General features: G+C 41.4%; 1 protein-coding gene across 7 annotated transcripts in view; it reads right to left on the bottom strand.

The window, feature by feature from the left end:
- LOC116945437 (leucine-rich repeat-containing protein 3-like) overlaps window positions 1-12,573 on the bottom strand; it is a 48,218-nt gene that overhangs the window by 8,774 nt on the left and 26,871 nt on the right. The gene's annotated exons all lie outside the window — the stretch shown is intronic.

The following is a 12,573-nucleotide window of genomic DNA, read 5'->3' as shown; positions in this document are numbered from 1 at the left end:
TGATTGCAGTCTGGAATTTTTTATTCCTAAATGTTTTTGACTGTTATATATATATAGCCTGAAAAGACTGCTGGGGCAAGTGTTGTTAGCGAGCACTTAAGAAGGCCGGTACGGCACACGAGGAGGTGGGTGGCCAAACACCATGCTTGGCTGCCTTTGTCTCCCCAGTGCTGATGTTTACACACTGCACCAGGTACTCATTAAAGGCTGAGTTGACATAGATGAGACCCTGGAACGGTTTAAATATTTGTCATGGGTATTGGCTGTGAGTGGGAATGGAACTCGGGTCGCCAGGTGACACATGTGTTAGAGCTCCCAACTCACGGACCGAGCGACGGTTGTGGGTTTGAATCCTTGTCGGAGTTTGACTCGGGGTTTTGTATTGTTTCAGGGTCATTAAAATGTAAGCATTGCCTCGTGGGAATCAACAGTGGTGAGACTGAAGAGAAATTGACCTTTGCCATAAGAACATGGACTTTATATGAGCAGCAATATGTTTGAGCAGATACGCTTTTCCTTATTTGTAAGGACACAAAATAATCGTGAGGAAAGCGTAGTTTGGTCTAGAACTTGCAAAACATGATGATCAGCGCATGTAAACCGAATGTGAACTATCTGCATTGATGTTCTTGTGCAGCTTGTAATGTAGTGAGCTGGCGAAAGCCTATTATGTGTAACATACTGCACTGATTTGGGAGTGTCGTCATGGAGCGGAACAGAAAACATTTAGGCTCTAATGTTCAAATAAACGTTCATTACATAGATTAATACATCATTTATTTTCCACATCCGTTCAGTATTTTTTTTTTATCAAAGCACTTAATGGGCTGTAAAAGTTGTACTCGAGATGGAGTCCCAATCCGCCATTCCAAATTATAAAGATATCCACAGATAAAATGTTCACAAATTTATGTTATACTACATTATGCAGAGTATTGACTTACCAGTCTACATTGCAAAAGACAGAATTCCATTTCCCTGGACCTTTCTGTGGTTTAATTTTTTAAAAAGTTAACTGTAAAGTGAGTGGGAATCATGACATGTGAAAGAATGGCCTTGGACATAAAATTACTATAAAACCATCTCGGACAAACAACACTGAGGCACTGTATAAAAGGTGTTCCAGATGTCTTATGACCCCCATTTCAGTCTCTAAATCTTCATATTTTTTTAAGTCATGTTTGCTCAGAACAGGAATGAATATGCAAAGCTCTTTTTTCAGAAGCGACCTGGCCACAAATGATAGCTCAACGAGTTGGCTTATGTGGAAATGTATAGAATATTCTTTGTTTTTTTCCGGTAAAGTCACGTAGGTAAACAAAATAAATGAAAACTAAATTAAATCACGACGTTTCGGGCGCATCACAAACGTCCTTCTTCAGGTGAGGACAACGTAGCGACAGCACAAACGCTTAAGTGTGTCTCAGAGATGGCTGTGACGAGGGATTGTATAGTCGCGGGGCATGGAGGGATGGGGGGGGCATGGTGAGTGTGGGGGCGCGGTGTGGGCAGGGAGGACAAGTTGCAAAACCGAGGGTGCACTGGGAGACAACTGGTGGAGCCGAGACTGAGGCTTTGTGATGTAGATGGCGGAAGTAAATAAGCAAGCCAAATGACGAAATATCATCCACGTATCTCTTCCACAGGGAAGGACACAGGGTGGATGTCTGGATGGCGTCCGCTTCAAATTTCTCCATGAAAACATTGGCTATCACTGGTGACAAGGGGGAACCAACAGGGGTTCCCTCATTTTGTTTGTAGAAGGTACCATTCTAGGTGAAGTCAGTGTTGGTGAGGCAGTGCCTAACCAGCGCAGGGACATCAGGGTTCAGTCCATGTTGGACTAAATCTTCAATTATTATCATGGTGTCAGACAAATAATCTAAACGCATGTTGATGATAAATGTTGAAGAAAAACCCACAGGACCCAGAGAAAAATCCATGCGACCACAGGGAGAACATGCAAACTTCAAATATATCGGCGTCAGGGTCAGGATTTAACCCATGACCTCTGGGACAACCAGGTGAGGTATTTAATATTTCACCACCGTGGCCTCAAGATATTATGAGGACCAAGAGCTTTTTTTTTACAAACCCTGTGCAGTGATTGTGAAGATATGTCCTTAAGAAATACAAGGTGTGGTATTTAGAATGTTTTGTTCAATCAGATTTTGTCTTCCACGCTGGCTAACATAAATATTTTCTGGGTTTCATGGCTTGCTAGCCGCGCTGGTAAGGGCACTTCAAGACAGCCACATTTCAAGTGCTGCAGGGAAACAGTGAGAAATTAAAAGAGCACATGAATAAGACAAGTTTTTTGTGATTAATCTCAGGAATCTATTCTTGTCAAATGCCTGTCAGCTAAAATAATGCAATGGTCATGTAGTTTCTATTTATTTCTTGAGCCAGGATATTGTTTTTCCCCCACAGTAAATTTATGAGAGGACCAAAGAATACAGTAGATATCAAGTGGATTCTGGGTATTTATGTATGTATGTAGAACTTCATATTCTTAGTTTTTTCGGTAAAGTCACGTTGAAGAGAAACAACAAAATAACAAAATATATATAAAACAATAAAAAATTCTCACGACGTTTCGACCATAACCCAAACGGTCATCATCAGGTGTGTCGGTTTGCATAAATTTATTTTGAAAACGGCATATTTATTTATATATATAAAAAAATAACGTTTGCGTCACGCGCAACGATTGGCAGTTTGCCCAGGACTAGTCCATCTATTTTTTTTTTTGAAAAGAGGAGGGGGGAGACGAAATTTGTTTTTATGTATGCTGTCTGAAAGCCACTGTAAGCGTGAACAATCAATCAATAACTGAAATGATTTATCAAATCTTTCCAATGATTGCTAAGATAGAATCCATCTTCTCGGTTGAAATTGTCTCTGTGCTTGTATATGTGGATAGCCTCATGAACGAATCTCTCATGGAAGCCAGATGGCTTACAAAGAACCTCCGTCTTGGAAAAGTCAATGGCATGTGAGCCTACTGAATTAGAACAATGATCTGCTACGGCCGAGGTGTTGGTCCTACCGTGTTTAAGGTCTGCTTTATGTTCACGAATGCGGTCCGAGATATGGCGTTTGGTTTCTCCAATGTAACTACTACCACAGAGGCAACTTAGTTTGTAGACACCAGGGTATTGTATGTCCAGAATCACATCTTTTACAGACGGAACCAGATCACGGATTTTATGTAATGTGTTGAAACGGACCTGGATCTTGTGTTTATTCAAGATTTTGGAGATCTTTTTTGTGATCCCAGCAATGTAGGGTAAAGTGATGGTTTTGAAAGGCTCCTCAAGAGGGTTCTTCTTCATGGTTTGAGTGATAGCTTTGCGGATTGTATAGTCGGAGTAACCATTAGCCCTAAGAGCTTGGTGTACGTGCTTGAGTTCACTGCTTATGTGTTCCTGGTCGGATATGCATTGGGCTCTATGATACAGAGTCTTGATGAGAGAATTCTTCTGTGATGGATGGTGGTGGGAATCCGGTTTCAGATAAGCATCCGTATGGGTAGCTTTCCTGTAGACAGAGTGGCTCATTGAACCATCAGGTCTCTTTTTAATTAGGACATCCAAAAAAGGTATCTTGCCATCTATTTCGACTCCAAAATCTTGAATAAACACAAGATCCAGGTCCGTTTCAACACATTACATAAAATCCGTGATCTGGTTCCGTCTGTAAAAGATGTGATTCCGGACATACAATACCCTGGTGTCTACAAACTAAGTTGCCTCTGTGGTAGTAGTTACATTGGAGAAACCAAACGCCATATCTCGGACCGCATTCGTGAACATAAAGCAGACCTTAAACACGGTAGGACCAACACCTCGGCCGTAGCAGATCATTGTTCTAATTCAGTAGGCTCACATGCCATTGACTTTTCCAAGACGGAGGTTCTTTGTAAGCCATCTGGCTTCCATGAGAGATTCGTTCATGAGGCTATCCACATATACAAGCACAGAGACAATTTCAACCGAGAAGATGGATTCTATCTTAGCAATCATTGGAAAGATTTGATAAATCATTTCAGTTCTTGATTGATTGTTCACGCTTACAGTGGCTTTCAGACAGCATACATAAAAACAAATTTCGTCTCCCCCCTCCTCTTTTCAAAAAAAAATAGATGGACTAGTCCTGGGCAAACTGCCAATCGTTGCGCGTGACGCAAACGTTATTTTTTTATATATATAAATAAATATGCCGTTTTCAAAATAAATTTATGCAAACCGACACACCTGATGATGACCGTTTGGGTTATGGTCGAAACGTCGTGAGAATTTTTTATTGTTTTATATATATTTTGTTATTTTGTTGTTTCTCTTCAACGTGACTTTACCGAAAAAACTAAGAATATGAATTACTGCAGTCACGAAAGCTTTAAATCAAAATTTATGTAGAACTTCTTTCATTCCGTACATAGCTAACTGAGGTGCGGAGAAAGGCCAAAACTAAATACAAAAAGCAGTTCTAAAGAAATTAGTTTTCAATCTAGATTTTAAAATGCATAGCTCCAGTGGGGCTTCCTAATATCAATACCTGGTAATATCAAGTTATTTTGATATCCATTGCCTACAAATTGTAAGTTATAGAGGACACCAGCAAGACGTACATATATTCGTAAAGTGTGTATACATTAATGTATCTGTGTGTAAACTTCTAATTCAACAGATGAGATAAAATATTGATGTGTCCTCATATCGGAACTACAGTAACTGTCTGAAGGTTATAAGACAATAAAATTGGTGGATGAACATCTATATACATAAAAGGGAAATTTCCAGACTGTACACCATTCAAAAATGATCAAAAATAGACTTTGGTATATATTTTTTTTTTGGGGGGGGGGCGGGGGCGCAATAATGAATTTATTTTGCACGGCAAGAGAGCTGTGACGTCACATCTGTCACGTGACCCGCACATGTGTAGTGCTTAGCGCGCTGCACCACGGACCCGGTGACCCGAGTTCGAATCCCGCTCACGGCCACCACCAGTGACGATGAATTGAACCGGTCCTGGGCCTCCCCTAGGTCGACTCAGCCTCAAACGAGTAACTAGTGTGGTGTGTGAACATCGCCACTGGGGAGACAAAGGCGGCCCGGCGTGGTGAATCCAAGTCCCGGGCGAAGCCGGGTAATAAAGCTAGTTATGTATAACAAAATGTTTGAGAATGTATGCAGTTAAAAAATTACAAAGGGCTTTGTGTCCCAGCGTAATCATTTTAAAAGTCCTGTAGAGGCATGACACCTTAATGTATTTAAATCTTAAAATGTCGATCAGTAATGCCCTTGTAAATTTACATGATTGTCAAGATTATCTTAATGGATTGTGTACACTTCATAGTCTTGCTATAAATGGCAGGGTGATGCATCAATATAACAGCTTTTTACCAAGAGAAGACCACACGCTGGAAACTTGGGGTTCTTTTGAGTAAGTGGATGTGCCTTAGGCGATGGTTGAGCTAAACCACAGCGCCTGCTGGGAAAACGAATGGGGCATTTTTCCTGCTTAAGACATAATACTCTAGCCTAGAATCGAGGATGTCGTGGGGTTTCTTGTATGTGATCAAATGGTCACCTTGGAATGGCATCATAGCTAAAACTCAGGATTAAGGATTGTCTATTGGTGTCCTTGGACCCCATGAACGATGATCGTAATTAAGATAGCAACACTCAAAAACCATGAAAAGACGTATACGTATTCTTGGTTCTTTCGGTAAAGTCACGTTGAAGGGAAACAATAAAATAATAAAATATATATAACATAGTAAAATTCTCACGACGTTTCCACTGCAACACAAGCAGTCATCATCAGGTGATGATGGTGATGATGACTGCTTGTGTTGCAGTCGAAACGTCGTGAGAACTTTACTGTTTTATATATATTTTATTGTTTCCCTTCAACGTGACTTTACCGAAAGAACCAAGAATATGAATCACTGCAGTCACGAAAGCTTTAAATAAAGACATATACAGTACCGTAAAAAGCCTATATTTAGCACCAGTGCGAACAGCACATTTTAAAGAGAATATATAGAAATATTTTGCTAGATAAGAGCTACCGCATTTCTTAAATTGAGCAAGGTCATACAATTTTGGGGAAAAGAGAGGATTAAAGGAAATTTCTAAATCGAGCAGTGCGAGCGAAGAAGCAGAAAGGGAAGTGGCCGAATAGGGTGAATGAGACGAAACAGATTGGTAGTCCTCAACAAGGGTACGGTAACCATGGTAGTGCAATAGAAGAGTGATAACAAAAATGCTCTTTGTGTTTAGTTTGTTGTCCTTCCCCCCGCACCTCCAATTAGCACGGTGGTCTTCGTACGGTGTGAAAGAAGTTTCTACATAGATATATGCATAAGGCGGTGACTAACCGCTGATCAACGAATGACTGTAGTGAACCAGTGAGTGCTGGATCATCAATCACCCCGACTATTTTACATTGAATTCTATAAAACACATTGAGGTCGGAAGCTAAGTGGTTCACCTCAGCCAATTAGTAACGACCCTCTGGCTACCCCTAAATCCACCCTCCAATCCTATCCATGCCCGCTTGCCATTTAGCGAAACCTCAATCTGCTTTTCCCACACGTTTTATATTATTTGCCTTTAGCTTTTGGGAGCTCATAAAACATGTGTTGATTTCTGCATACAATGCAATATATGTGTGAATATGGTAAAGAGGTACTGCATCAAATACCATACGAAGCTCCCAAACGCCAAAAGGTAAACAGGGATCAAAGTGTACCAACCACTATCAGCTCCGTCACTATAATCGTCATCATCATTATCACAGCAACATATTAAGAAGCTCCATGAACTCACTAAGTGTTGCACAAATATTATTACCCAACTTTACAACACTCTGTAGTGTAACTAGGACATGGTATGACATGGAGGAATATATTTATAAAGTATTCAATGATATTTCTTGATATATTCCAATTACAATATGAACATACAGATTCATTTGATAACAATATGTATTTTTGATTGAAAGCTTTCGTGACTGCAGGGATTCATATTCTTGGTTCTTTCGGTAAAGTCACGTAGAAGGGAATCAATAAAATAATAAAAATATAAAACAATACAATTATCACGACGTTTCGACTGTGAAAACCACAGCAAGAAAATGTTCTTGCTGTGGTTTTCACACCTGATGATGATTGCTTGTGTTGCAGTCGAAACGTCGTGATAATTTTATTGTTTTATATGTTCATTATTTTATTATTTCCCTTCTACGTGACTTTACCGAAAGAACCAAGAATAACAATATGTATATTCTTAGTTTTTTCGGTAAAGTCACGTTGAAGAGAAACAACAAAATAATAAAATATATAAAACAATAAAAAAATTCTCACGACGTTTCGACCATAACTCAAACGGTCATCTTCAACGTGACTTTACCGAAAAAACTAAGAATATGAATTACTGCAGTCACGAAAGCTTTAAAACAATATGTATATTCCAAAACATCTTTAAGCAAAACCTACTTGGATTTAGCACTTAAGTATATATCAATAATGTCATGCAACACTTTATTTATAGCTTTAAATAATATTCAGCCTGTTAAAAGTTACAAAAAAAGTAGCCCACTGTCTCTGCAAACCGAGAGCACATGCACGCACACACACACATCAGATTCCAATTGTAAGGTCTATTTGTCAGGTTATGGGTATAACATCCCAAACCTTGGTACCTGTAACACAAAGAAGTATTTATCAATAGATAACCCAGAACAGGTCATCAAAAGAGTTTTAAACCAGCCAGTTGTAATCCTGTTGCTGATCTGCAGTAGAAAATCGCATGGATTATGCAGGAGTAATATTCTTATAGGTGAAGGTGGTATGGCCCCACAATTGCTTACTCAGACCACCGCTGGCAGAAACCCCTCCACTGGAGTGAACTATACAGGGCATTTGGTCTACTTTCCCACGTTGAACAGACGTGTTGGTCGAGGTAAAGCACACTTTACCCCAACCACAACGCGACCTGCCAACCGACTGAGTGTGGTGTGCCCATTTATGTGATTGGAAAGTAGTGGGGGGGGGGGGGCATGGAGAAACTTGCCCACAGTTGTTTCAACTGCCGTGCCGGAAGTAGGAATCGAACTGCCAATCCTCTGGATTGCAAGTTCAGTGTGCTAACCATTCCACCACGGCAGTATCCCAAAACACTACAGCCAGAGCTTCATTTCAGCCATGTCTGTCTGGGTTGGTGTTCTGGGACAATGTTTTACACCCGGCACACCACACGTAGTATACTCCTCGCCGTGGCTGTGGTTATCAGCCTATTCGAGTTCAACAGCAAGCTGGAAAATATTCAGTGGTTTATTACACCCTGAATATTGTATAGATAATAACTGGGCAGTTATTACAACTAGCTTCAACGGGCGACAGCCAGATTTCTGAAGAAGTTCACCTGTGTTTCGTTCCTTATGTAGAGGGGTAGATGTGATGACAACACTTGTGCGCTCTTCTTGCGCGAAGTGGGGGGGGGGGGTTAATGAATCAACGTCCATTATAACACGTAAGCTTTCGCAACCAATATCATCCATGAGAGGTTTTTTTGGGTTAAATATGTCGTTAAAACTCGCAAATCAACAGGGCATTGAATGCCAAAACCAAATCAAATAACACGAGCATTGAAACTGCCCAAGTAATCAAAACGATCGAAATACCGTACATTGTGGGAGTAACTGATATAGCCAGATGTTTGGAAAAACAAAACATCCGAGACAGATTTGACATGTACATATAAAATACAGAAATAATATCTGTTACAAAAGATGTATTACCGAAGCTACTAACAGAAGATGTGTACCGGATTAATTAAACTTGTGGCAAATGTTATGTTGGGCAAACAAGACGAATGATCAGCACGAGACTAAAATAACACGAAAGAATATTCTTTGGTTCTTTCGGTCAAGTCACGTACAACACAAGCGGTCGTCACGATGATGACCGCTTGTGTTGCGATCGAAACGTTGTACTTTTTGTTTTTATTTATATTTATTATATTTTTCTTATATTTAAATTACTGAAAGAACCAAGAATACGTTTACATTATAGACTGCCAGTTCGCTCACTCAGGTTAAGAACCAGGCTACAGTCTACATTATAGACTGCCAGTACACTCACTCAGTTTAATAATCATTGCTACAGTCTACATCATAGACTGCCAATACGCTCACCAGCTTGTTTTTGTTGTTTATTATTTTTTATTATTTTTATTCACATTATTCATTTTTTTTAATCTACGTGAATTTACCGAAAGAACCAAACAATATGAATTCCTGCAGTCACGAAAGTTTTAAGTAAAAATTTAACACCAAAAAAATATTAAATACTCCCAAATACAACTGTCAGCAGTAGCAGAACACACGTGCCAACAAGGACACTCAAGTTCTGTGCAAAACTTGTTACTACTGGCCAAGACTAATTACATAATCTATAGAAATTGATAAAGATAAAAAAATAATTGTAACCATTCGAATAAGTACAGACTTAGTGCTGCTTGGAAGCGAATCATCAAATAACACATTGTTAAAATGTATGCCTATACAGGCCACCATACTTCAACCATTGAACCTCTGTCGTCCCGACAGTTCTGTTCTTTCACCTGAAGAAGGCTACTTGTGTTGTGGCCGAAACGTCGTGGGAATCTTATTTTATTCTCATTCTACGTGACTTTACCGAAAGAACCAAAGAAGAGGGATTACCGTTGGTATGGCTATTTTAATACACATGTAGTGGCATCGGTGGGTGTCACTACATGTCGTGTGAAGCCGGCCTGCGTGAGGCACGACACACGCCACTCACAACATCTACAGCACTGCAGTGGGAATGTAGTACCGGCCCTAGCGGGGGGTCAGCCGGGATCGCCAATCGAGGATGGCACTGCACGTGGAGTGAACGGGTCCAGCCTCTGGAGGTTAGGGGGCGAGAGTGCAAGGGATAGTGCAGGGGTTCACAGGGGGCCATGGCACTCTGTATGAACCCGGAGGCCTGGTGACCGGAGGCACCGGCCGAGGGACCCCAAAAGAGGGGGCTGGGGGACCACGGGACCAGGACCAGTTCCCTCTCGAAGGCTCGAGAAGGGGGGCGTGGCTAGGGACGGAGTAAGCCCCGGGACTGATCATATAAGCCGGACCCCTCAACGGGTCCGGCTGTTGTTGTACACCTGAAGACCTGAAGACGTCGCCCTGAAGAGAAGCCCCGAAGATAAGACCCGGACCCGAGTCGGGGTTCAGTCTCTGGTAGCCTCCCCAGTTGTGTTAGGGCCTCGTTAGCCCGAAGGGACTACCTCCTTCGGTTACCTGGTGGAAGGGGCAGATACCTCTTTGTGTTAGGGCTTTTGTTATCATAAATGTGTTGCCTCCATAGAAGTATATCTCTCTCTCCATTTGTACCCACTACACACACAATGGATAGGAAGTACAAGATCAATGAGCTTGCATAATGTACGTTGATTCATAAATTCCTCCCCCCCCCCCCCCCACTTCTCACAAGAAGAGTGCACAAGTGTTGTCATCACATCTACTCCTCTATATAAGGAACGAAACACAGGTGGACTTCTCCACAAATCTGGCTGTCGCCTGATGAAGCTAGTTGTAATTACTGGCGAAACGTCGTACTCGGATTGTAAATATTGTGGCTTGGCTCTCCAACACACCGGTGTGCTGTACTCGTAACGAATTGGCACGTTCTGTTTATGTGACAACCCTTACTAATTGTCTGTGTCGGGTGATGGCTGGTTTGATGACACATTTATATATACACGATCTAACCCAAAAAACGTATATTATGGATGATACTGGTTGTGAAAACTTATGTTAAACTGAGGAAGACCAGTGTTTACTTCCCATAAAATTACATATTTTTATCAACTGTAATGGTGGCCACTACCAAGTAAGAGCACCAAGCATGTAATGTTAAGACCCAGTGAAGACCCAGTCAGGGGACTGGGTAGCTCAGGTCAGAGTGCTGTGCAAGCATTGTTGACCACCTAGGTTTGAATATAGGTAACCACCTATGATTAAATTGGGTTCTCAAGTATAGTCGTTGATGGTCTCAAACAAAGGCTCTTTTCAGAGCCACCCACCTCTTCTAAACTGCTTGCGTGCCAGTGTTACCAAACTGTTCACGAAATAAACACTTTCTAAATGGAGCACATGTCCTGGGTTGTTGCACGCCAATTCCTCGTGAGCGTGGACCGGGCTGTTCCCGTGGATGCGCGGTGGCTCGAGGTTCCGTCTGCTGCCACTCTGCTCGGTTAAGATGTTTTCATGTTCATGTTTTTTGTTTGTTGCGGTTGCACCCAATTCAAGAGCCGAATGGCTCACAGGGCTATGCCAAATAAATGAAACTGAAACTGGTCACCAATTTAATAATAGGGTTTTTCCCCTTTTTTTCTGGCAACAAAACTGAAACCTTTTTACAAGGATTCATGTCTGCATTAACCACAATATCTGCAGTCAAAATGCAAACAGCTGTACAGCTGTACGCCTTTTGGCGTCATCTGGTCGAGCACCAATTGGGTCGAGGCTCAAAAGAAAGCCGTCCCTTGGTGTGGACCAATCAGTTTCAAGGACAATGCATATATTATCATAGTATGTTTTTTGTTTGCATTTTGACTGCAGGTATTGTGGTTAATGCAGACATGAATCCTTGTAAAAAAAGGTTTCGGTTTTGTTGCCAGAAAAAAGGGGAAAAAACCCTATTATTATATTTTGATACTGGCAAAGGAGGTCTAATGATGGTCACCAATTAATACAAAAAAATAAAACCACGATTTTAATGTGGGTTATTCTAGCTCCGAGGACTAAAATAAAATTAAGTTTAATTACAACATGACAAACACCTCTCTCTACAATAGGACATGATAATAATACAATTTGTAACGCAGGCAATGTTGTGGACAGAAGACACACTTCTGAGGTGCAGAGCCAAGCTTAGTGTCAAATTGCATCGCGCGTCCAGTGAGACTCAGTTAAATTTAGAGCTGAAGAGATGCACCTTTAGATGTTTTTTTTTAACAAAGAAAATGATTGATCGTTACAGATGTGAATATGGATGGCATTCCAGATAACGGGGGCTGCGACACAGAAATGACGATAAGCTATTACAGTCCTTGTCCTGGGAGTTTCAAGGAGGTTCTGCCTTGGAACTACTAAGGTTTCTACGATTCATTGAAGTGTAAGGCGTGAGCAGAGAAGTTAGGTACAGTGGGTAGGCGGAGTTTACGGCACGGTAGCAGAGGCAAGCGTTCTTAAAGGTATTTCTGGTCGAAATGGGAAGCCAATGAAGGGCTAGCAGGATGGACAGGGAGTCAGGGCAAGGGTTGCAGGGGACCTAGACATCTCGGGCAATGTGATTTTGGAGGCAATAGTCGAGCCATGACCCAACGATGCTGCAGGTGAGAATATATGTGATTTTGGAGGTGATGAGCAGACGTAGATGGTGTCGGGTCCTGAGATGGTAGTTGCAGGACTTGAGAACAGAGGTTGATATGAGTTTCGATGGGCAGAGAGTGGGATCCAGAGTGACGCCGGGAAATG

Source organism: Petromyzon marinus, chromosome 2 (genome assembly GCF_048934315.1).
Source record: "Petromyzon marinus isolate PM22_M1 ecotype Great Lakes invasive population chromosome 2, UKy_Petmar_22M1.pri1.0, whole genome shotgun sequence".
In the NCBI taxonomy this organism is placed as follows: domain Eukaryota; kingdom Metazoa; phylum Chordata; class Hyperoartia; order Petromyzontiformes; family Petromyzontidae; genus Petromyzon; species Petromyzon marinus.
This window is presented reverse-complemented; position numbering and strand designations above follow the sequence as displayed.